The sequence below is a fragment of the Heptranchias perlo genome, chromosome 28, assembly GCF_035084215.1.
Source record: "Heptranchias perlo isolate sHepPer1 chromosome 28, sHepPer1.hap1, whole genome shotgun sequence".
NCBI lineage: Eukaryota > Metazoa > Chordata > Chondrichthyes > Hexanchiformes > Hexanchidae > Heptranchias > Heptranchias perlo.
The window spans coordinates 32,444,520-32,470,491 of record NC_090352.1 but is presented as its reverse complement, the minus strand read 5'-3'; the positions used below and the strand labels follow the sequence as shown (position 1 = coordinate 32,470,491).

Genomic DNA, 25,972 nt, shown 5'->3' with positions numbered 1-25,972 from the left:
AGCTACAACACTGGCATCCACCCGACAATGTGGAAAATTGCCCAGGTATGTCCTGTCCACAAAAAGCAGGACAAATCCAATCCGGCCAATTATCGCCCCATCAGTCTACTCTCAATCATCAGCAAAGTGATGGAAGGTGTCATCGACAGTGCTATCAAGCGGCACTTACTCACCAATAACCTGCTCACCGATGCTCAGTTTGGGTTCCGCCAGGACCACTCGGCTCCAGACCTCATTACAGCCTTGGTCCAAACATGGACAAAAGAGCTGAATTCCAGAGGTGAGGTGAGAGTGACTGCCCTTGACATCAAGGCAGCATTTGACCGAGTGTGGCACCAAGGAGCCCTAGTAAAATTGAAGTCAATGGGAATCAGGGGGAAAACTCTCCAGTGGCTGGAGTCATACCTAGCACAAAGGAAGATGGTAGTGGTTGTTGGAGGCCAATCATCTCAGCCCCAGGGCATTGCTGCAGGAGTTCCTCAGGGCAGTGTCCTAGGCCCAACCATCTTCAGCTGCTTCATCAATGACCTTCCCTCCATCATAAGGTCTGAAATGGGGATGTTCGCTGATGACTGCACAGTGTTCAGTTCCATTCGCAACCCCTCAGATAATGAAGCAGTCCGAGCCTGCATGCAGCAAGACCTGGACAACATCCAGGCTTGGGCTGATAAGTGGCAAGTAACATTCGCGCCAGATAAGTGCCAGGCAATGACCATCTCCAACAAGAGAGAGTCTAACCACCTCCCCTTGACATTCAACGGCATTACCATCGCCGAATCCCCCACCATCAACATCCTGGGGGTCACCATTGACCAGAAACTTAACTGGACCAGCCATATAAATACTGTGGCTACGAGAGCAGGTCAGAGGCTGGGTATTCTGCGGCGAGTGACTCACCTCCTGACTCCCCAAAGCCTTTCCACCATCTACAAGGCACAAGTCAGGAGTGTAATGGAATACTCTCCACTTGCCTGGATGAGTGCAGCTCCAACAACACTCAAGAAGCTCGACACCATCCAAGATAAAGCAGCCCGCTTGATTGGCACCCCATCCACCACCCTAAACATTCACTCCCTTCACCACCGGCGCACTGTGGCTGCAGTGTGCACCATCCACAGGATGCACTGCAGCAACTCGCCAAGGCTTCTTCGACAGCACCTCCCAAACCCGCGACCTCTACCACCTAGAAGGACAAGGGCAGCAGGCACATGGGAACAACACCACCTGCACGTTCCCCTCCAAGTCACACACCATCCCGACTTGGAAATATATCGCCGTTCCTTCATTGTTGCTGGGTCAAAATCCTGGAACTCCCTTCCTAACAGCACTGTGGGAGAACCGTCACCACACGGACTGCAGCGGTTCAAGAAGGCGGCTCACCACCACCTTCTCGAGGGCAATTAGGGATGGGCAATAAATGCCGGCCTTGCCAGCGACGCCCACATCCCGTGAACGAATAAAAAAAAAAAGTACAGAGGTGCTAGTGACTCCCGCAAGCAGTCTGAGCATCTTGCATTTAAGGGTGAACCCGTACTAACCAAGTGTCTAATTTTGTGATACCATAACCAAGGGGTGTAACAATCAAATCCCATTGTGATCTGAACTGGATATTTGTGTCTTTCACAAATGTTCCTTCAACCTCTCAGAAGACAGATCGAGCAACATTTGGTGAGATAAAGCCAGAAAATCATTATGCTGCTTTATTACACAGCATGGGAATATACAGACCAACAATTATGATTGGATTCACTCAGTTCAAGCAGTACAGCTTGTCTTTGTTCTGTTTTAATAAACCTGACTTACCTAATCTCTGTTCACTACCAAAAGAGACTTCTCAACACAATGAGGTGTTTTATTAATTGTTCAGGCAGACTCATAAATTAATTATTTATAGCGTATGGGAAACAACATCAGAGCTAACGCATCAGTATTTTAATCAGCTATTGTCTCAGTGCCCCTTTCTTAAAACTTGCATGAATTCACTATGCCTTGAAATGCAACATTTAGAAAGTAACTACTTTTTCCAAATCCTTTCTGTGAAAAAATGGTCACAAAATCCTGAAACGTGACAGCTTGAATTACATTTAAGACGTGAAAGGTGTGGTGCAGTCAGACATGCAGGAGATGCCAGGTAAAATAGATGTATTGTATAGTTGCTTGGAATCTGACTCAAAACATTTATGACTGAAAACAGATGCAAAGTAATGATGCAACTTTTCTATCTCATCCAACAATAGGGTATACCTTTTTTCTTTTTCCTGTTGAAACGGTGTGTGGCTCTGAGCTGGCATGAGCTCACACACTAGCCATAGAGTCTAGTCATGCCCATATTGCTTAATTCAGGGTAAAGCTCTCTTTACTTTGCCCCAATAAAAGAAGAGGAGCTTGAAGATTTCAACTGGCAGTTTGTACAGGACGGGTAAGAATATATTTTCTTCAGAATCCATCGGGAATTTTGTAAGCAAGCTATCTGATCTTATGGTTTCACGTGTTTCAAGGAAAAGATTGTGGATGTTCGCGCAAATGTTTATTGACAAACCAATCAAAATTAGTGAGTGTTTAACATATTGTAAATATTAATCTTGTACACTTGTTATCAATGATTATTTTCCCTTGTTGGATGTATTGAATATTTACGGTGCAAATTTGCTGATGTGGATGATTATTTGCCTTTGTAAGATGAAATTGCAGATATTTACATTACAAATTTTCTATTGCTAGGGCTATTACTCTCTGGTATTACATTGTAATCTGTTTTAATGTCTAGTGAGATTTCTTGTGAAAACTGTTAAAGTCATAAGCAAACAAAGATTAGGGACCAAATGACCAGCAGCATCCTGGCAGGCTTTATTTTAAAAGACTCTAATTAAACAAATTTGAAATGTCTTTTCACAGCACTCGCCATCTGCAGTAGAACATGAGAATTGTATGTGATGCATTTTGTGTATTTTAAAGTTATACTGTCAGGGTATATATTATAGTGAATGAATGTGCCAAAGTAAAGATGAAGTGTTTTACAGGAAAATACATCTTGTGCGAGGTGAGTTACAAAAAAAAAATCACAAATTTAGAGTTTGAATTTTTGTAATCCAAACTGGATTTTGGGGAATATTTATAGGAGAATAATACGCTAAAGTGTGTGTGTGTGTGTGTGGGGAGGGGGTGGGGGGATGTTAGCACAGGTCTCTGTTTCAGTGTGTACATTGCAGCTGCACGTAGTGGCCAGTTTGAAAGTGGGATAGTGTTCATTTGGGATAATCTACTGGGATTGAATAGGTCAAGATGCGATTGAGTAGAGAACGGAGGATACTGCCCACCAACCATAACCTTGAGGACGTAATGCCTGGAGAAGCTACCCCACTATAAGGCTCGATGAAGGTTCATCATAAATTAGACAATTATATCTGAGAAGATTAAGTGATTATAACACAAGAGCAAGTCATACAAGATTATGGTTCAGGGGGTGAATTCTATTCGAATTGAGGAAAGGGAAAGGTAAGTCCAGGTCAGCGATGCTGGCATATTTGGCTGCAACTGCCAGATCACAGAAATTGGTAAGGGAAGAAAACTGAAGTTATTAAATGTTCAGTGGTATTGAAACCGCAGTATGGATTTGGATGAGACACAGTGGGGTCGATTTTAGCACCCGCGATCGGGTGCGTTCCTGGCGAGGGGGCTACGAAAATCGGGGATTCCCGGGGCGGGTCGGGAGCCCGGCTCCAACCCGCCTACTTCCGGGTTTCCCACTGACGCGCTCACATGCGCGTGCAGCCCCCGCATGTGGGACTCCCACCGGCAATTAAAGCCAGCGGGGTGCCACTTAAGCTATTTATTTAGGCATTTCAGGTCGTTTACAGACCTGATTAACGAGATATTTCAGGAGGGTTGGGATTTTACAAACAACTGGAACTGTTTCCTGTACTGGGGGAAACACTCCCAGTTCAAATGGACGTGTTGCAACTGTCAGCCTGTGGCAGCTGCAAAGGTCCATTAGACAGGTGGGGTGGGGGGGGAGACCCTCACTCATTGCAGGAAGCCACTCTGTCACTTTGGACAAAGTTTGGCCTCCACCACCCTTCCCCTAACAATAAAATTCACCAACTTGCACACTTACCCCGGTGTATAGACACATGTACCTACCTTGCGGACCCCCTCAGGTGTACATCTTCCGGATGGGGACCGCCGTAGCTGCAGTCATGACCTCCTCAGACAGCATCACCAGCTTCGCCGACCACCTCTGACACGTGGAGCTCCACAACACAGTGCTGTGACACATCCACCTGCACAGCAGGAGGGAGGGCAACCGCAGGGAGAGATGCGTCGCAGAGGGCACTACCCTCACCACAGGATCCCCAGACCAAGGCTCAGCTTCCTGGACCTCTCTGAGCAGCAGTGCACACGGGGGCTCAGAGTCACTCGACATGTAGTCATGGACATTTGCAGCCTCCTTCATGCCGAGCTGCTCCCGGCTGGCCCGAGCACCATCTTCTTACCTGTCGCTGTCAAAGTCACCACTGCCCTCAACAACTTCTCCTCCGCATCCTTCCAGGGTGCCACCGGGGACATCGCCGACGTCTCTCAGTCGTCTGCACAAAACAGCCCTGCAAATACACCTACACCCATTCTGCAGTGACACAATGGGTGGCATCAGTTGTGGGTCTTCATTGTGATCCTCAGGAAAGGACATTATTGCACAAACCAGACAAGATTCGCAAAGACGTGGCAGTAGTGGTGCCAATATAATATGTGATGTGAATTGCTCAGAAATTAAATATAAGTAAAAACCATGACAAACTCTCAAACACCCTTGTGCATCCCCTTCATGCTCACGACACGCTTGCCTCACGCTGCCTACTGCACATATGTGATGCATGCCCTGTAGCTGCAGCACAGGTAGTGGCAGGTTGAGTGAGGCTGACTGTGAAAGAGATGCATGAGAGGGTGAGTATGAGATAGAGCCATGAGATTGTATGAGGATTGGGTTGAGTGGTAATGGCAGGATGAGTACTGGCGAGGTGAGTAAGTGCAGGTAAGATGAGGATGAGGTTTGAGTGGGTGTGAGGGGTGATGTGACAGAGTAGTGTTGGCAGTGTAGAAGGAGACGTGGGGTGAGGGCGGTGATGTGGCAGACGGAGTGTAGGGGAATAAGTGTACTCATTTTGGCAGACCTACTTAGGTCATTGCAGCGCCTCCTGCACTGTATGCAGGTAGGCGATATGTTGGTGGTGCAGGTGACCTGCTCTGCAACCTCGAGCCAGGCCTTCTTGGTGGCAGAGGCAGGCCGCTTCCTCCCGCCCGCCAGGGGGATGATCGCTGTCCTCCCCCTCCTCCTCACCCCTTCCAATAAGAGCTGGAGTGAGGCATCATTAACCTGGGAGCAGCCTTCCCTCTGGGCTGCTCCATGCTGTAATTTTTCCTATTTGTTGCAGCATCAGTCAGTGGAGGACTGCCCCTTTAAATAGAGCTCCTCCAGCTGACAGACCTTACTGCGCATGCGCAGTCCGCCCGCCGCGCAGCGGGGAACTGGGAAGAACAGGTAAGTGGATCCAATTAGCGTGCGATTGCGCGCAGGGCAGACTGATTTCACCGGGCGCGTTACCCACGTGCCCAATTGCCCCCCCCCCCACCGCCGCGAACCCGCCGCCATGTTAATATCGGGCCCAGTATGAAAAATATTAAGAATTTTGTAACTGGCATTTCATACAGGAAGGAGGGTGATTAGGAATCTCACGTGTGAACCTTTATGCCTATCGAGCTGAAACCTGTTAACGCTTTCCAATTTCCAGTGCCTAGTGTCAGAATAAAGCTCTCATAGATCAGCTGCAGCTCATCTTGCTGTAGAGTAAATCTCCCTTTGTTTTACCCCAAATCTCACAAAAATCAAATTATCAAATATTGTCTCGCCACTAATCCGACCTGGATTTTTCCTATCCCACCGGATCAGTGGTGAGACAGGTTTCATGCCTGCTCATCTCCCCTAGTGCTGACCCCAATGAACCTTCTGGGGTATCCACTGGTATTTGCATTGCTGCTCGGTCACCCATCTCAGAATTGAGGGGACGGGGTGGTGGGGGGGCGGGGGTGAAATAGCTGCGGCACCTACCACAGCATAGTATGGCTGGTGGCCCACACGGCTGGTAAAAAAAATTAAACCCTCGCCCTCCAGCACCTTAGCAATGTGAGACATTGGGGATGCAATAGAAATATGTCAGATGATGCATTCCCATCATTAATACACCATCTTAAATGGACTGGCTGAAATAGGGCCAGATGTATTCACTGTCCACTGCCACTTCCGGCAGAAATTCCCAGATGTGGCGATGGACACTGAGCAGCCAGCAGAACAGCTTCCCGCCACATTCCCAGCTATAAGGCAGCGGTGGGGTGGAAATTCCAGGTCTCCATGTAAGGCTGAACTCCTACAGCCAGAAAAGAGGAGAATTTCACCTAATCAGGATGCCTCTAGCTGCCTGGCCCTAAGTGCGGGAATTCCCTCCTGAACCTCTCCACCTCTCTCTCCTCCTTTAAGATACACCTTAAAACCTGTGACCAAGCTTTTGGTCACCTGTCCTAATATCTCCTTATGTAGCTCGGTGTCAAATTTTGTTTGATAATTGCTCCTGTGAAGTGTCTTGGGACGTTTTACTACGTTAAAAGCACTTTATAAACTCAAGTTGTTGTTATTGATTCAAACCCAGGGACTAGGGGTCAAAGGACAGCATGCTAATTCACTGTCTCACTTAGTCACCCAGGAATTAATTTTCTTCAAGATCTATTGGCTAGATATACTTCTACCAGGGAAAAGTAGATATACATGTGAATAGTTACTATGGAAACCTCTTCGTATATTGGTGAGGATTCTCCCTTTAGATTTAGTTGCAAATATTTATTCAGTATTGGTTTTCAGTAATTAATCTCCTTTATAGGATATATTTGTGAATATTCATTATGCAAATGTTCTGTTGCTAATGATATGCTTCCATAGCTTCAAATGGTATGGACTTAATGTGCGGTTATTTTTCTTGTAAACAGCAAATAAAGTTGATTGACCAATTTTAAACGGCTTTTAAGCAGGAAATAAAGCCTTTGGTTAAATGAGACTATTGATAGACCAGTCATAGTATACTTCCCCATAACATGCCACACCTACTGAAACACAAGACCTGGTGGTGAAGTATTTTGAGTGTTGTAAGAGGCTTACAGTGTCATCGTGTGTGTTACAGTAAGACACTGTGTCAGTAAGGGTGGAGCATTTTACAAGAAAGAAAAACTTATACAAGAAGCATGCTATTGTGAGATCCAGTAACATGGCAGAAATGTACCAAAAGATTCAGCAGTCTTCTTTTTTTACTCTCTTTTCTTCCTCATTTATTTACTCATCCATTTTTTTTCTCTATCTCTTTGCATCCTTGGGTGAAAAATAATTAGAAGCAAATCTCTACGCAAAGGTTATGCAACAATGGGTTTCCAAATACTTTGATCTTTCATTACTCAACTTGAGTTTACCAATGACACAAATTTCAACAAATATTTTCCTTAATCGTCACAAAGCACCGTATCAGTCACAGTATTTGGAGGATGTATCTTCAGAAAACATGAGGTGGTTATGGGAGATATAGGGCCTGATATTACCATGGCGGCGGGGGATCGACTGGGCACGTGGGTAACGCGCCCGGTGAAATCAGTCTGCTCCGCGTGCAATCGCAGGCTGATTGGATCCACTTACCTGTTCTTCCGGGGTCCCCGCTGCTAAGCTGCGCAGTGGGCGGACTGCGCATGCGCAGTAGGCGGACTGCGCATGCGCAGTAAGGTCTGTCAGCTGGAGGAGCTCCATTTAAAGGGGCAGTCAGACTGACTGATGCTGCAACAAATAGGAAAAATTACAGCATGGAGCAGCCCAGGGGGAAGGCTGCTCCCAGGTTAATGATGCCTCACTCCAGCTCTTATTGGATGGGGTGAGGAGGAGGGGGAGGACAGAGATCTTCCCCCCGGCGGGCGGGAGGAAGTGGCCTGCCTCTGCCACCAAGAAGGCCTGACTCAAGGTGGCAGAGGAGGTCACCTGCACCACCAACATATCGCGCACCTGCATACAGTGCAGGAGGCGCTGCAATGACTTAAGTAGGTCAGCCAAAGTGAGTACACTTACTCATTCCCCTACACTCCGTCTGCCACATCACCGCCCCCACCCCACATCTCCTTCTGCACTGCCAACACTACTCTGTCACATCACTACTCTGTCACATCACTCCTCACACCCACTCACACCTCATCCTCATCTTACCTGCACTTACTCACCTCGCCAGTACTCATCCTGCCATTACCACTCAACCCAATCCTCATACAATCTCATGGCTCTATCTCATACTCACCCTCTCATGCATCTCTTTCACAGTCAGCCTCACTCAACCTGCCACTACCTGTGCTGCAGCTACAGGGCATGCATCACATATGTGCAGTAGGAAGCATAAGGCAAACGTGTCGTGAGCATGAAGGGGATGCACAAGGGTGTTTGAGGGTTTGTCATGGTTTTTACTTCTATTTAATTTCTGATCAACTCACATTACATATTATATTGGCACCACTACTGCCACGTCTTTGCGAATCTTGTCTGGTTTGTGCAATAATGTCCTTTCCTGAGGATCACTATGAAGACCCACAACTGATGCCACCCATTGTGTCACTGCAGAGTGGGTGTAGGTGTATTTGCAGGGCTGTTTTGTGCAGACGACTGAGAGACGCCGGCGATGTCCCCGGTGGCACCCTGGAAGGATGCGGAGGAGAAGTTGTTGAGGGCAGTGGTGACTTTGACAGCGACAGGTAAGAAGATGGCGCTGGGGCCAGCCGGGAGCAGCTCGGCATGAAGGAGGCTGCAGATGTCCACGGCTACGTGTCGAGTGACTCTGAGCCTCCGTGTGCACTGCTGCTCAGAGAGGTCCAGGAAGCTGAGCCTTGGTCTGGGGATCCTGTGGCGAGGGTAGTGCCCTCTGCGACGCATCTCTCTCTGCGGTTGCCCGCCCTCCTGCTGTGCAGGTGGATGTGTCACAGCACTGTGTTGTGGAGCTCCACATGTCAGAGGTGGACGGCGAGGCTGGTGATGCTGTTCGCCCTCCAAGAAGGTCATGACTGCAGCTACGGTGGCCCCCATCCGGAAGATATACATCTGAGGGGGTCCGCAAGGTAGGTACATGTGTCTGGACACCGGGGTAAGTGTGCAAGTTGGTGAATTTGATTGTTAGGAGGAGGGTGGTGGAGGCCAAACTTTGTCCAAAGTGACAGAGTGGCCTCCTGCAATGAGTGAGGGTCTCTCCCCCCCCACCTGTTAAATGGACGTTTGCAGCTGCCAAAGGCTGATGGCTGCAACACGACCATTTGAACTGGGAGTGTTTCCCCCAGTACGGGAAACAGTCCCAGTTGTTTGCAAAATCCCACCCCTCCTAAAATATCATGTTAATCAGGTCTGTAAACGACCTGAAATACCTAAATAAATAGCTTAAGTGGCACCCCGTCGGCTTTAATTGCCGGCGGGAGTCCCACATGCGGGGGCTGTGCGCGCATGTGAGTACATCAGTGGGAAACCCGGAAGTGAGCGGGTTGGAGCCAGGCTCCCGACCTGCCCCGGGAATCCCCGATTTTCGTAGCCCCCCCACCGCCACCAACGCACCCGATCGCGGGTGCTAAAATCGAGCCCATAAACTCTGAATGAATGGCCTTAAAGGAAGTATTGTAATATAGTTGGTTTCTAATGTAGATGAAGAAATGAAGCTCTTTTTTTTCTCACTGCTGCTATCTATTTATCAGATGCACATAGCCAGTCATGAGCAACTATGGCCCACAACAGAGGTGGATATAAAGAAGTTTGTTGATGAACCAATCACTGAATGCTTTTATTCTTGGAACAGCTAGGCAGTTTATCAAGCTACCAGTTCCAAGCAACAACTCCCTTTAATCAATGAAAAAAAATTAGAAGTAATTTTATAAGATGGAAAACATTTAGCTTTAGACCGAGCCTAGACCAATCTCCTATTTTATTTTCCCTCAGTTCGGCACTTTAGCCAGACATCAACATTAACCTTTTCTTCAAGTATGTGACGAATTGTTTCTCTTCACATAGTTTCAGCCAACAGATACACTTTGTCATCAAAGAAACACAGACAAGCACTCACTTGATTTCTATACTCCACTTCATGGGGTTTTCCACTACAGATTATGACTATTGCTGTCCTTCATTGCTCAGACATAACCCCAATGGCCAAACTAGCAACTCCTCCTGACCTTAGTCCCATCCCTGACCATACGTTCATCCAGTTTTTTTTTAAAAAAAAGATATTACAACACATTGGGCTGGATCTTGCAGTAAAAATAATGGCATGTTAACGACACGTGCTAATATTAATGTGCAAATTGGCGAGCAAATTTAGGGGATTAAAAGGTTTGCTGTGAGTTGTGAAACTCCAGAACTTGCTGGTCGATTTACGCCACTCCGCCGTTTGGTTTGCACAAATAGCATCTCGCCCTTAGCCTCCCCATTATTTTTAAGAACTTGCTAATTGTACACTAATTGCCCATTAAACACCCATTAAACTTGCCACAGAAAGTTAAGTCTGGTAATTAACAGCATAAGTACCTTTTTAATAATGTGATAATTGTTAATGCAGTGCCAATCAGCCTCTCTAGCCCAGAAATTGAACAATTCAAACTGTGGAGTCTCATTCCTTCAAGGTGGTAAATTGTTGTTAGAGATTTTTAAAATTTAAAATGTAACACAGAATCATAGAATAGTTACAGCACAGTAAGGAGGCCATTTGGCCCATAAAGTGCGTGCCAGCTCTCTGCAAGAGCAATCCAGCTAGTCCCACTACCCCGCCCTTTCCCTGTAGCCCTGCAAATTTTTTCCCTTCAAGTACTTATCCAGTTCGCTTTTGAAAGCCACGATTGAATCTGCCTCCATCACCCTTTCAGGCAGTGCATTCCAGATCGTAACCACTTGCTGTATAAAAAGTTTTTCCTCATGTCGCCTTTGGTTCTTTTGCCAATCACCTGTGTCCTCTGGTTCTCGACCCTTTCGCCAATGGGAACAGTTTCTCTCTATCTACTCTGTTTAGACCCCTCATGATTTTGAACACCTCTATCAAATATCCTCTCAACCTTCTCTGTTCTAAGGAGAACTACCCCAGCTTCTCCAGTCTATCCACGTAACTGAAATTCCTCATCCCTGGAACCATTCTAGTAAATCTTTTCTGCACCCTTTCTAAGACCTTCACATCCTTCCTAAAGTGCGGTGCCCATAATTGGACACAATAGTTCAGTCGTGGCCAAACCAGTGTTTCATAAAAGTTCATCATAACCGTCTTGATTTTGTACTCTATGCCTCTATTTATAAATGTAAGGAATCTTACAACACCAGGTTATAGTCCAACAAATTTATTTTAAAATCACAAGCTTTCGGAGATTATCCCCTTCGTCAGGTTATAGTGTTGGACTATAACCTGGTGTTGTAAGATTCCTTACATTTGTCCACCCCAGTCCATCACCGGCATCTCCACATCATGTCTATTTATAAAGCCCAGGATCCTGTATGCTTTTTTAACTGCTTTCTCAACCTGCCTTGCCACCTTCAATGACCTGTGCACATATGCCCCCAGGTCTCTTTGTTCCAGCACCCCTTTTAGAATTGTACCATTTAGTTTATATTGCCTCTCCTTGTTCATCATACCAAAATGTATCACTTCGCACTTCTCTGCGTTAAATTTTATCCACCACGTGTCCGCCCATTCCACCAGCCTGTCTATGTCCTCTTGAAATCTATCACTGTACACTACACTTCCAAGTTTTGTGCCCTATACATCCAAGTCCAAGTCATTAGTATATATCAAAAAAAGCATTGGTCCTAGTACCGACCCCGAGGGAACACCACTGTATACCTTCCTCCAGTCCGAAAAAACGTTCACCGCTACTCTGTGTTTCCTGTCACTTAGCCAATTTTATATCAATGCTGCCACTGCCCCTTTTATTCCATGGGCTTCAATTTTGCTGACAAGCCTATTGTGTGGCACTTTATCAAATGCCTTTTGAAAGTCCATATACGCCTCATCAACCGCATTGCCCTCATCGACCCTCTCTGTTACCTCATCAATCAAGTTAGTTAAACATGATTTGCCTTCAACAAATCCGTGCCGGCTTTCCTTAATTAATCCACACTTGTCTAAGTGATTGTTAATTTTGTCCCGGATTATCGTTTCTAAAAGCTTCCCCACCACCAAGGTTAAACTGACTGGCCTGTAGTTGCTGGGTTTATCCTTACACCCTTTTTTGAACAAGGGTGTAACATTTGCAATTCTCCAATCCTCTGGCACTACCCCCGTATCTAAGGATGATTGGAAGATTATGGCCAGTACCTCTGCAATTTTCACCCTTACTTCCCTCAGCAACCTAGGATGCATCCCATCGGACCGGGTGACTTATCTACTTTAAGTAAAGCCATTCTTTTTAGTACCACTTCTTTCAATTTTTAGCCCATTCAGTATCTCAACTACCTCCTCTTTTACTGTAACTTTGGCAGCATCTTCTTCCTTGGTGAAGACAGATGCAAAGTACCCATTTAGTACCTCAGCCATGCCCTCTGCCTCCATGAGTAGGTTTCCTTTTTGGTCCCTAACCAGCCCCACCACTCCCTTTATTGCCCGTTTACTATTTATATGCCTATAGAAGACTTTTGGATTCCCTTTTACATTAGTTGCCAATCTATTTTCAAACTCTCTCTCTGCCCCTCTTATTTCCTTTTTCACTTCCCCTCTGAACTTTCTATATTCAGCCTGGTTTTCACTTGTATTATCAACGTGACATCTGCCATACACCCCCTTTTTCTGATTCATCTTACTCTCTATCTCTTTCGTCATCCAGGGAGGTCTGGCTTTGGTTGCTTTTCCATAGCTAATCTAAATATTTTAAAAACATTTTCTTACTTTTCCTTTCAGTCTCTATTTTCTCTCTTTCTTAATGCAATCTTTCTTTCCCTCTCTTTATTTCTTTTTTTATACCTGATTTGACTCTAATTCACCCTCCTTTCCAGTTTTTTCTCAATCCTTAAATCTCACTGGTTAAGAAGATAGACCGTTGGTCCCGCCGTTCACCGAGGACCAAGATGTCCTGGTGTCCTCGCCGTGTCGTTATCAGCTTGCACCTCCAGCAAGCTACGACGCAAAACAATTTTGGGGTGAAGTATGCAGGAAAATGTCTAACTAACAGCGTATACCATGAGATGCCCTGCTCCAGCAAGTTCTGGCCCAATATCATCTAATTTAGTTGCGACTCTATTCCACACATCCCCATACTTTGTCGGCAAAAGGGACTTTTATCTTTATGGGTCGCCATTGAATGCAGGTACATTGTTCTCGTGCTGTTGGTAATACTCACTAATAATGGAGAATAAGGAAATGGTGGATGAATGAATTGAACAGATATTTTGCATCTGTCTTCACTGTAGAAGATATAAATAACATGCCAGAAATAATTGTGAGTCAAGAGGTGAAAGGGAGGCAGGAATTTAAAACATTTGCAATCACCAGGGAAAAGGTTTTGAAAAAATTATTAGAACTAAAAGCTGACAAGTCCCCAGTCCTGACAGACTTCATCCTAGGGTCTTAAAAGAAGTGGCTGCAGAGGTAGTAGATGCATTGGTATTAATTTTCTAAAATTCCCTAGATTCTAGAAGGGTCCCATCAGATTGGAAAATAGCGAATGTAACTCCTCTATTCAAGAAAGGAGGGAAACAGAAAGCAGGAAACTACAGGCCAGTTAGCTTAACATCTGTCATAGGGAAAATGCTAGAATCTATTATTAAGGAGGTTATAGCAGGGCACTTAGAAAATCTCAACGCAATCAGGCAGAGTCAACACAGCTTTGTGAAAGGAAAATCGTGTTTGACTAATTTATTAGAGTTCTTTGAGGAAGTAACAAGCAACGTGGATAAGGGGGATCCTGTGGATGTGGTGTACTTGGATTTCCAGAAGGCTTTTGACAAGGTTTGACATCAAAGGCTACTACACAAAATAAGAGCTCATGGTGTAGGGGGTAACATATTAGCATGGATAAAGGATTGGTTAGCTAACAGGAAACAGAGAGTAGGCAAAATGGGTCATTTTCAGGTTGGCAAGAAATAACAAGTGGAGTGCCACAGGGATCAGTGCTTGGGCCTCAACTATTTACAATCTATATTAATGACTTGGATGAAGGGACCGAATGTATGGTTGCTAAATTTGCTGATGACACACAGGCAGATAGGTAGGAAAGTAAGTTGTGAAGAGGACATAACGAGTCTGCAAAGGGATATAGGTAGGTTAAGTGAGTGGGCAGGTGGAGTATAATGTGGGAAAATGTGAACTTGTCCACTTTGGCAGGAGGAATACAAAAGCAGTATCTTATTTAAATGAAGATTGCAGAACTCTGAGGTACAGAGGGATCTGGGTGTCCTAGTACATGAATCACAAAAAGTTAGTATGCAGGTACAGCAAATGATTAGGAAGGCAAATGGAATGTTGTCATTTATTGCAAGGGGAATGGAATATAAAAGTAGAGATGTTTTGCTACAGTTGTACAGAGCATTGGTGAGACCACATCTAGAATACTGTGTGCAGTTTTGGTCTCCTTATTTAAGAAAGGACATAATTGCTTTGGAGGCAGTTCAGAGAAGGTTCACTCAACTGATTCCTGGGATGAGGGGGTTATCTTTTGAGGAAAGGTTGGACAAGTTGGGCCTGTATACACTGGAGTTTAGAAGAATGAGAGGTGATCTTATTGAAACATATAAGATCCTGAGGGGACTTGAAGGGGTAGATGCTGAGAGGATGTTTCCCCTTATGGGAGAGACTAGAACTAGGGGCCACGGTTTAAAAATAAAAGTTCTCCCATTTAAGACTGAGATGAGGAGAAATTTTTTCTCTGAGGGTCGTGAGTCTGTGGAACTCCCTTCCCCAGAGAGTGGTGGAGGCAGGATCATTGAATATTTTTAAGGCTGAGTTAGATAGATTCCTGATTAACAAGGGAGTCAAAGGTAGACGGGAAAGTAGGGTTGAGGTCACAGTCAGATCGGCCATGATCTTATCAAACGGCAAAGCAGGCTCGAGGGGCCTAATGGCCTACTCCTGCTCTTAATTTGTATGTTCGTATAAATAATTTGACTTCCATACAGTCACAATTGCCTTCTCTGATGCGCCTGATAAACATGATCTTCTGGTTCCTTGTGCAGTTATATGCTTCCATCTTAGCACAAATGCGAAGATGCACAGACTCGGCTCAGCATCAATTCTCGGGCCCACTGCACGCATCACGGCGTGAAATTGCATCATGAAATGGTGAATGCGTGCATGGGGTATCCTGCCTACACACGTGCAGAAGAATGTGTTTCCCGATACCTAACTAACTTCAAACCTGCCGGACAATAGCGCCAAATTCAAAATAAAATCTGCAGAGTGATGCAAGGAGGTCGTTTTGGCATCACTTTCTGTGGACCCGAATCTCAATGTAAAAATGCCTTCCTTGAGGCTTGTTAATTTTATACTTGTATCCTCCAATTCTGCACTTCCAACCCAAGTTAAACAACTGCATTACATTTACGTTATTCATTCCCCTCTGCATTTTCATAACCTGGAACATGTGCCTTCTCAATATACTTTCCTCCATCAGAAAACAAATTTAGTTTTGTGAATCTCTCTTCCTAAGTCCCTGAATCATCCTCATCACTGTTCTTTGAACCCTCACCAACGCATCAATGTCCCTTTGAAGGTAGGGTGCCCAGAATTTCACACAGTATTTCCACATGTGACCTCACCACTGGTCTAGACAGGATCAGAATAACTTGTTTCAAAGGATAATCAAAAGTCCTTAAGGTGCATTCTGGTACTTCATTAGTTTATTCATAACAGCTGCATGATGGACATGTATGGTGAACATTTGTTCCTTGTTGACATCACTTGAAGGTAACCAGCTTGGGTAGAAAGGAGTAATGAAATTAATGTGCTGGTACTGTGTGTGATACTACACAGATGGCAATAAGCTTACAATAGTGTCTACTGTTCCACACTTTAATATCAATCATGTTGTCAACAGTACAAAAAGCTATTAGGACAACATAGAGCAAGAAATGAAAATGAATGGTACACCTTCTGAGTGATCTGTGTTGGCTTCTGACTCCTGATGTTGCAGACAACCCTCCTGATTGTAGAACTCCAATCAGGACAATAAGCAGTGCAACTATAAGGTCTGGCTCTAACAGTGGGAGTCAGACGCCAGTAAGAATGATCTGGGATCTTCCTGGATAGGTCAGGAGACCTGGAAGGAATAGAATAATGAAAATGTGCATAATCCATCAGGATTGGTATTCAAAACAAAATCATAATTATTATTTCCCATGGACATTATAGATATACATATGTACATAACATTAAGGAATAAGAACCAGGACTATAGCTTATAATTTTCAATTATGTGCACTAGCTGCTCTGAAGTGAATCCCTGTTTCTCCATTCTCAAAGATGTTTGCTTTGCCATTTCCATAAGCAATATTCCCTTGTCTACAAAATGCTCATCAGAGTTGTTTTGGGTGTTGACAACATGATTAATATTAAAGTCTGAAGAGTAAATGCTTTTATAAAAGTGTTTTGTTATTGGAAAATCCCATCTGCTCTCAGTAAGAGTTGACTGCCTAGGACTGAGCTATGAGGAAAGATTGGAAAAACTTAGGCTTTTCATTCTTGAATAGAGGTGAACAGAAGGGAACTCAGAGAGGTGTATAACATAGTAAGAAGTAAAGACAAGGTAAATCTGGAACACTACTTCATGTTAAACCCTGACGGTAAGCCAAAGGGCACAAGTTCAACCTGGTGAAAAGCAAATTAAAGACTAACGTCAGGAAGTTCTTCACACAAAATGATTAACACATGGAATGGATTTCTGGGTAGGATAGTGGAGGCATAAACCCTAGAATCATTTAAGAAGTAGTTGGATTCTATGATGGAGGGATTGCAAGGTCTTTCTAGATGAATGAACTAGAATTTGCAGAATGGCTTTTCTGACCCATTTCTATCTTATGATTTAACATGACTGATAAAGGTAGAAATACAAATCTAATTGGCACCTTAATTTCTGGTTCTTGGCTTCAAATAGGAAATGGAGATAAAAGAACTATAGTCTGAATCATAGCACAACATTAACTTGAACTTATGATACGTGAATGTGGAGGGTACAGGCAGGGATATGTGGTATCTTAAAATGTGAGGCTCAGGAAAAGCTTTAGCCAGGATCCAACAAGTCAGCAATAGTCTGATATTCTAGATCTAAGCTACATTGGAAATTCCCAGTGCAGTCAGACAGTTCAGCAACAGGGCACCAGATGTGAGAGTCACGTCTATCTCCAAAAACATAGTGGAAAGTGGAATTTCCACATCTTCCTCTCCCCCCACCAATATGTTCCCTTCTTCTCCTGAAGGGATTGCCTATTGCAGGACCAGCAGTCCTTTTGTACCTTACCTGACTGGCTAATACTCATGTGTGAGCCTAGTCTGAGGGCAGGATATTGGGCTGGAGTTACATCTGGCCCCCCCAAAATGGGGTTCAGCTGTTCCATCAGCTTTTCACTTGCCCCTGCCGCTTTCTGCCCTTTTTACGACCCGATGACCAGAACAGAACACGAGGTTGGTCTGACCAGTCCATTATAAAGCCTTAATGCAACCTCTGTTATGATGGGATAATTTCTCACTAAGGAGTAGAAATTCCTCTGTGCAAAAGGTCAGGAAGCACGTCTTCATGCTAAAGAGTGATCAATGCCTGGGATGGTCTGTCGGGTAGGTTAATGGAGGCAAAAACTCTTAGAGTCATTCAAGAGACAGTTAGAGGCTGTGATAGGGGATTGTATGTTTCTATGGAAGCATACATGCCAACCATCTGTGTTTTAGGAACCCGGTCTGTGTGTCAGCATTCACAGATAAGAAAATGAATTCCCCCCCAGAGTACACTGTGACTACATGAACTGGGAGGGGATTGAAGGAGGACAGAGTGTCTCTGAACAGGATGAGGGAGTGGGAGGGGATACGGTGGCCTGGATATTAACTCGGAGCCGGGAAGTCAGTTTGTCGGATGGGCACGTTGTGGCGATTTTGATGGTAGGATTTCTTTAAAACAGATTTCATGCCCGACAGCCAGATTGATGGGTTCGGTGCCTGAAGGGCAGGAAAGCAATCGGGGACGAGATCGGGGTCTTTGGGGTTTGGATGGGGGGGGGTGCGCGATTGTGTTGGGGGGGGGGGGTGGGGGTAGGCGGACATCGTGGGGGGTAGTTGGGGCGCATTGGACATGCTGGTGGAGGTCGGCTGATCACGGAGTGTTTAGAAGGTAAGCTTGGTGAGCCGGGCTCCTGCTCCTGCTCCTCCTGGCCCACAAGCAGGACAATAAAAGCACTTACCCCATGGATGCTGCCCTTCTTGCCTCCTTTTACATGCCGTGATGCCCTCGGCCCAGGAAACCCTCTAATGCCTCTTGAATTCAATTTAAAATCACATTAACATGTGATAATGAGGTAAATTGGTCTGATACGTACCCACTCGCTTGTACTAATTATCGACCCGCCTCTGGCGAGTAGGTTACTCGCATGCAGCTAAACACGCCTCCATTAAACCCGTTGCCTGTCGGGCGCGTTGGAGCCGGGTTGCGGTCGTGCTGCAAAATTGTATTATTTTAATTTCCCACCTGCCTCCAACCCACCTCACCTGACTGGCTAATACTCATGTATGAGCCTAGTCTGTGGGCAGGATATTGGGCTGGAGTTACATCTGGCCCCCCCAAAATGGGGTGCAGCTGTTCCATCAGCTTCTCACTTGTCCCTGCCGCTTTCTGCCCTTTTTACGACCCGATGACCAGAACAGAACACGAGGTTGGTCTGACCAGTCCATTATTAGGGGTTAAAATTCCCCCCGTGTCAATGTAAGCTGGGTCCACAGGAGCTAGAGTGCCTCAATGAACTGGGGAAAAAGGTTTGGACATGGGAGAATAACTGCTGAGGTAGATTTTGGGGATGTAAAGGCTTGGTGAAAATGTCAACGTTGTTTTTCCCTTTTCACATTAAAATTCTATCAATTGTGAAATATAAAACTGTTTAAAATCAACCAGAATGTACTTCTTAAAATAAAATTTCAGAATTTTCCAAGGCAGTATACCCCTGGCCTCTAGAAATACACCATTAGTGGACAGTGAGGAGTCTGCATTTGGAATGTGTGTACATTTCTACAATTCTAAATTTGCCTCCTATCCCCCACCCCCCCCCTGACTGGATGGTCAATAAGACTGAACTCAAATCCCCCATTTGCTTTTAGGCATTTTAATTTTTTTTTAAAAAGTAAAATTTAATTCGAACCTTTTTTCCTCTCCCAGTAACAGATCATTTGCTGCTACTGGCAAAAAGGTTATAAAATATTTTTAAAAATAATTTATTCCCAAATGACAAATAGAGTCGTTTCAAATAAAACTGAGCAAGTGGCCCTTCCTTTTCAGATTAGAGAAATGCAATTCCCATGTTACTATAGATTCCAATTTTCTGGAAAATGCACCAAAAATATAATTTTTTGTGGAGGCATGCTCCAGAATCCACTAGGAAAGACATTTTGTGCCTTTAGCATTTAAGGCTTTCATGTACTTAAGCTTTGTTTCCTCCAATATGGGTGAAGGAATGTTGGGTACACTTACAGTTTAAGCTACAAGCCAATATAACTCCTTGTGTTTGCAAGTCCTAGGCTCATAAGCAGGGCCATTCTTGAGTTGAGGTCAGACCTTTGCTCATTTTTCTATTGTATTATTTTAATTTCCCACCTGCCCCCAACCCACCCGTTCTTGGGGGTTAAATTTCCCCCTGGTGTCTCTGTAAGCTGGGTCCACAGGAGATAGAGGCCGTGGAAAATTCTGAAATTTTATTTTAAGAAGTACATTCTGGTTGAGTTTTAAACAGTTTTATATTTCACAATTGATAAAATTTTAATACAAGGCTAGCTTGGCTAGTTGGGCCAAATTGCCTCTCTTATCTGTGCTTATCTTTGTGGTTAATGTTTTCAGCTTAACTTCTTTTGTTTCCTATTTAATCTTGACAACTTTGATCAGTCGGTAGCCCTCTCACCTCTGAGTAAGAATGCTGTCAGTTCACATCCTAGCTGACACTGCATTGTTATACTGATGTGGAGATGCTGATGGACTGGGGTTGACAATTGTAAACAATTTTACAACACCAAGTTATAGTCCAACAAATTTATTTTAAATTCCACAAGCTTTCGGAGGCTTCCTCCTTCCTCAGGTGGTGTGGAAAAAAAAAAGTTTATTACCACACCACCTGAGGGAGGAGGAAGCCTCCGAAAGCTTGTGGAATTTAAAATAAATTTGTTGGACTATAACTTGGTGTTGTAAAATTGTTTACAATTGTTATACTGAGGCAGTGTTGCATTTTTGACTTTGTCAACTTTTGAAAAAGACATTAAACTGTCAGCCTATTCCTCTGATTCAGAGGATTCAGTGTTTAACAATAGGAGTGTTGCGCCATGTCAAGACCACTGAATTACTTCAGCAGTTTTCTGATGGACTGTCATTCATTCTGTGACCTAGGGTTTACTGATGAGGCACTGGAAACGCTTCTTAATGAAGCTGGACAGAGAAGGGAGGCATTATTTGGACCCCTCAACATCATCCAGCAAGGAGAACAGCACTGCAGAAATAGCAGGTAGCAACCAGGGCAGTCAGTGCCAACTGCATAATTCCACACATAGCAAAGCAATGCTACAGGAAGTTTACTGACCTTATTAGGTCTAGGAAGGTAAGTGGAGCCAGATGCATCTTCCAAGAATGCACCAAATTAAGCATGTTTGCATCTTACTACAATCACTTTCCCTTCACAGTGTTGAAGTGCTTCAGTAGCTCACCATTAATGCCCATATGGCAGCACGAAGCCCTTCACACCCCACCCATCCCCTGCAAGTATTTATTCACCCCATGTCTTTGCATTCTTCACTTCACTGACAGCATGGTAGGTAATTGCTTGCTTCAAACACCCATCATTACCCTTATTATGCCTTTTGCTGCTGGCACCTGGATTTGACTGCATCTCATGCCAACTAGTGGTCAGAACTTTTGCATCATTTTAAAAGACGCCGACAACCTATAACCACCGAAGAGAAATTCGTCAAAGTTGAGAGACTGCTAACCTCCGCCCTCTATAATAAACTTTAGAGCTCCTGGGGAGGCAATAGAGTGAGTTGGAGATACAAAAGTCAGAGAACAAGTGCCAGCTACAGGTTCATCAGGATATTATCTCACCTATTGTATTCACCCCCTCCATTACCCATCAGCAAACTAGATCATAAAACTCTTTTGTCACTCCTTCTACTGAAAGTGACGTGAACTCAGCTTTTTGGCATTCTAATATTTATTTCTCTTTTTCTATTGGATGAAAAAGCAGCAGCAATCGAAGAAGCAGGTCCCCCAGCTTACAGCCCAATCAGCAAATCAGAACAGGCACCATCAATCACTCTCTCCCTCTCAAGCACTATCCCAGCGACATCTGCCTGGGGGAATTAGAGTGAGGCAGAGGGGTATGCACAGAACATGCGTGGACGGAAAGAGCTGGGAGTGGAATGTGAGGAAGATGTTGCTGACTGGAGGGTCAGAAAGCATCACCCTTTGACTGAAGAGCACAGGGACCCAGGTCTCTTGGCCCCCCCACCAAAGAAGCGCTAAGGAAAATCTTAGCTTCTGCCCCGGATGCTCGTACTGTTGCTAGAGAACCCTTGGGCACCAGCGGATAGGCTATCTCTTCAGATTTCAACAAGTTTGGCAAGCAATTATAGACAACTATCTCTCAGGCCTTTACTGATCGGATTGCTACCATTACGTCTGCTTTCCTACACATCAGTGATCATACAGAACCAGTAACCTGTTATTCATGGTACAACAGCAATGCACTCAGATCAAGTTGCTGCCTCAGAATAGCAGCACAATCCCCGAATACCCTCCAACCATCACATGAGGCTGAGGCAAAGCTGCCCATACAGCAGCACAAGGTTTGCAACCTGCAGCAGATCTATCTCAGGACTTAGCTGCCATGAGATGGGGATCACCTCAGTAACAAGAGGCTCATCTGGACCCACAGCATCCAGTCACCTCACAGACTTTTGCTTTCATGGTAGCACCTAGGAGGAGCACTAGATTAGGGTGAAGACTTACCGTATCGCACACTGGCACCAAGGGGAAGCACAGTGGTAAGAAACACCAGCCACCTCTACATATTGGGTAGTTAATAAAATTCTCATTGCACTGAAATTGTGCATACGGACATTGCTCTTGGCAAGGTTATGAACTGGCTTTGATGAAATTGCTTGAATGGGAGCCATGTGAGTTGAATCTCACAGAGGAGATTCTGTAGATAAGATTACATGGAACGTAAAGCACAGAAATAGGCCATTTGTCCCAACAGGTCCATGCTGTGTTTAGGCTCCACACAAGCCTTCTCCCATCCTATCAGCATATCCTTCTATTCCTTTCTCCCTCATGTGTTTATCTGGCTTCCCCTTAAATCTACACATCTATGCCAGTCGCCTCAACCACTCCTTGGGGTAGCGAGTACCACATTCTAATCACTCTCTGGGTAAAGAAGTTTCTCCTGAATCCCCTATTGGATTTATTATGTTACAGAGCACTTCTAGACCAATCCAGGAGCTGAAGTGTGCCTTTTGTATGTCTATTTTGACTCGGGTGACAGAACACACTTGTTATAGCATTGGTGGAGGTGGGCTGTCGATAGAGTTACAGCATGAGGCACACCTCACTGATGGTTTCCAACTGAAGACTTGTGGCAAAAGAAAATCTTTCACACACCAAACACACAGAATAAAAGTTGGGGCTCATTTACAATCTGCAATTGCTCTGTTAAATATGGCATTTCTCCAAAATAATGTACAACAGCATCATTTAAAAAAAAGTGGAAACCAAGTGCTGTGTTTAACATTCACCAATGTGCTGAGCTGTTGGGAGCAGCAGTATGTTGAGCCTGAACCCAGTTTTGATATCTATTTACCGTCCACTGGTCTACTTTTTTACTAAAATCTTTCTATCAATCGTAAGAGCAAAAGAAACAAAAGTACTATGAGTTCACTGTGCAGAGATGCAAACAAGCATCAAAATCAACTAATACAAGATTGTAGCAGCTGCCTGAGCCTGAAATTGCTAGCTGCTGAATCACAACAAATAAGCTCTAAAGATGGGTGGGGTAGGGTTTCCGCTAAATTGCACTGGTTTCCGCGATCTTTAACACTGGTTCAAAAATCATTGTGCCTGAAGCTGGCCACGCCCCCAGATCCAAATAACGAGGATGGCGAGTTTCTGCCGATTGTGCCTGTTCTAGGAGGCTTCAAATTAAGCTTGTTTTCTTAGGCGCACAGGCACTAACTAGTAGGCACTTGTTAAACGTTTTTACATATTAATAGAATCATAGAATCATAGAAGTTTACAACATGGAAACAGGCCCTTCGGCCCAACATGTCCATGTCGCCCAGTTTATACCACTAAGCTAGTCCCAATTGCCTGCACTTGGCCCATATCCCTCTATACCCATCTTACCCATGTAACTGTCCAAATGCTTTTTAAAAGACAAAATTGTACCTGCCTCTACTACTGCCTCTGGCAGCTCGTTCCAGACACTCACCACCCTTTGAGTGAAAAAATTGCCCCTCTGGACCCTTTTGTATATCTCCCCTCTCACCTTAAATCTATGCCCCCTCATTATAGACTCCCCTACCTTTGGGAAAAGATTTTGACTATCTACCTTATCTATGCCCCTCATTATTTTATTTAACTTACTAAGAAACTAACTGTATACCAATGAAAGTAGTAAATGGTTCAATATAGATTTTTTTAAAAGTCACTTTCACTGATTTTAAATCAGGTTACTCACAGGTAGAGAACTAGACATTCTTATTAAAAATGCTTATTTTTTGTGATAAACCCATTTTCAGCTGTATTAATAAAACTGCACCAGGTTACCACTCTTAAATACATCAAGGAATATCTTTTAATGCAAAGAAAAAAAAATTATGTTCTATTACACTGACTGATTGCGCTGGCTCATGAAAGTTTTTATGTTTGTGGGATTATGCAAATGCATGTGATTATGGAAATACATTTTAGCAGAAACTTGAACTATAACCAAACTAGTGCAATTTCCAGCACAATTTGCGCCCAATTTGCCGATTGCGCCCAAAGCAGAAACTCTACCCCATGGTGTCAAACCTTGAGTGATGCCAAACCATGGAAAAACATTTATAGTCTGCAATTGTGATGAGTTCTAAGCAGACTGGGAAACTTACACACTCAGTTTTTATTCAATTCAGGTTAACTTGTGAATATAAGAATTTTTGCTCAATTTATGTTGTTCTGATTTCCTGGACTACCTTGATTATGCTGAGTCGGAGCCAGGATCTCAGTTTAGCATCTGAATTGACCATCTGTTGGTTTATTAAAGTGTTGTGTATTTAATTGCAGAAAGCTTTTTCAATTTGCAGGCACAGGGAATTTGCAAATGTTGCAAGTAGAAGTAGGTCATGTGCGGGCTTGTGATGTATATTGTCATTTTTTTGTTTTATTTAGTGATTCAATTTAGGGTGTTAGAGCACAAGCAAACACCTGCATAAATTGGAGGAAACTAATAGAGGGGAGTAGGAACCAGTTAGGAGAACTCGATGGACTGAGTGGTTGGCTTTGGCCTCATTTTACATTTCTTTTCTAAATATTTGTTTCGTGTAAAAATAATTATTTCATAATAGTGGGTGTCCCATGGAATTGCTAAGTTGGTAGATACACACTTTTTTTAATACAGGAGTGTTACAGCATGTAATGTGCAATGTATTATTTTGCTGCCAACAAGGTCTAATTGCTGTAAGTAGCCAAAACCTGAGGTCAGCTAGGTTAATTGCTGGGGGCATATCTTTGTAAGTTGGCAGCTGCTTGTAAATTCTAACTCACTTCAAAAAGTCAGAAAAAAAATGACTAGCTTTCTTTTTAAAAAACACAGAAATAGTGATATTTCTATAATTAGCAGCTCCCACAATGCAAAACAAAACCTAATTGTGTAAAATCCTTCATAACTCCTCCAGTGGCAGATAGTGCTGCCACTCGCTCCCTTCGGCCAGGACTGATATCTGCTCTCCCAATTACGCAACCTCTTTTATTCTGAAGTTAGGGGAGCAAAATTCAAATGTTTGCAGCTAATCATAGGCTGCAGGAACAAACATCCCTGGTGTTATCATGAGAGTACATCACAACAGAGAGGAAGAGGAGGATGCTACTGTCATGCTGCTCCAAGATGGCACTGACCATCGTGAGATGAGTTAAGATCAGATGAAAGGCAGGTCACCAATTCAAAAACTAGGCTCATTTAAATGTGTACTTTAAAAAAAGACTGGCTGGCCAAAAAAAGGAGCCGAGACAACCCTAAACAGAGGTGAAAGGCAAGGCCATAGAACAGGATAGCAAAAAGATTTAAGAGAGTTTTAGAAATGAGGAGGCAAAAATCAAGTAGTAGTTATTAGGTGACACCCAGCTTGGATTTGAAAAGCCGGAAGATTGTAAGAAAACTGGAGGTGGTAAAGAGTTCCTATTTTGAGATTCTGGAAAAGAATAAGTTGAGTGGGAGTTTAACCACACTGTGTTGAAATCGCGATTTATCACCATGTGATGAATCATGATTTCAACATTGAGATTGTGAGGAGCAGGAATCGTGCAGGACATTATACATGCATCTTAGAGGCTCATTTAATACTAAAGTAATGTCACAAAGGACACGGTTTTAAAAGGGCGGCCGGTTACCCGAATAATAAAAGCTTACCGTTCCCCACACGATCGCAACTTAATTGGTGGCCATTAACCTCGTTTTCGGGTTTGGCGTCCGAAAGCT

General features: G+C 44.1%; 1 protein-coding gene across 2 annotated transcripts in view; it reads right to left on the bottom strand.

Annotated features, from left to right (window-relative positions):
- The window catches only part of lyrm9 (LYR motif containing 9), a 78,059-nt gene that overhangs the window by 31,679 nt on the left and 20,408 nt on the right, over positions 1-25,972 (bottom strand). The window contains exon 6 of one of the 2 annotated variants that reach the window (XR_010968534.1): positions 15,900-16,326. The exons of the other annotated variant lie outside the window; for it this stretch is intronic. The gene's annotated coding sequence lies outside the window, so the exon portion shown is untranslated. Of the gene's footprint in view, positions 1-15,899; positions 16,327-25,972 lie in introns of those variants that run through there. 2 annotated transcript variants of the gene reach the window in all.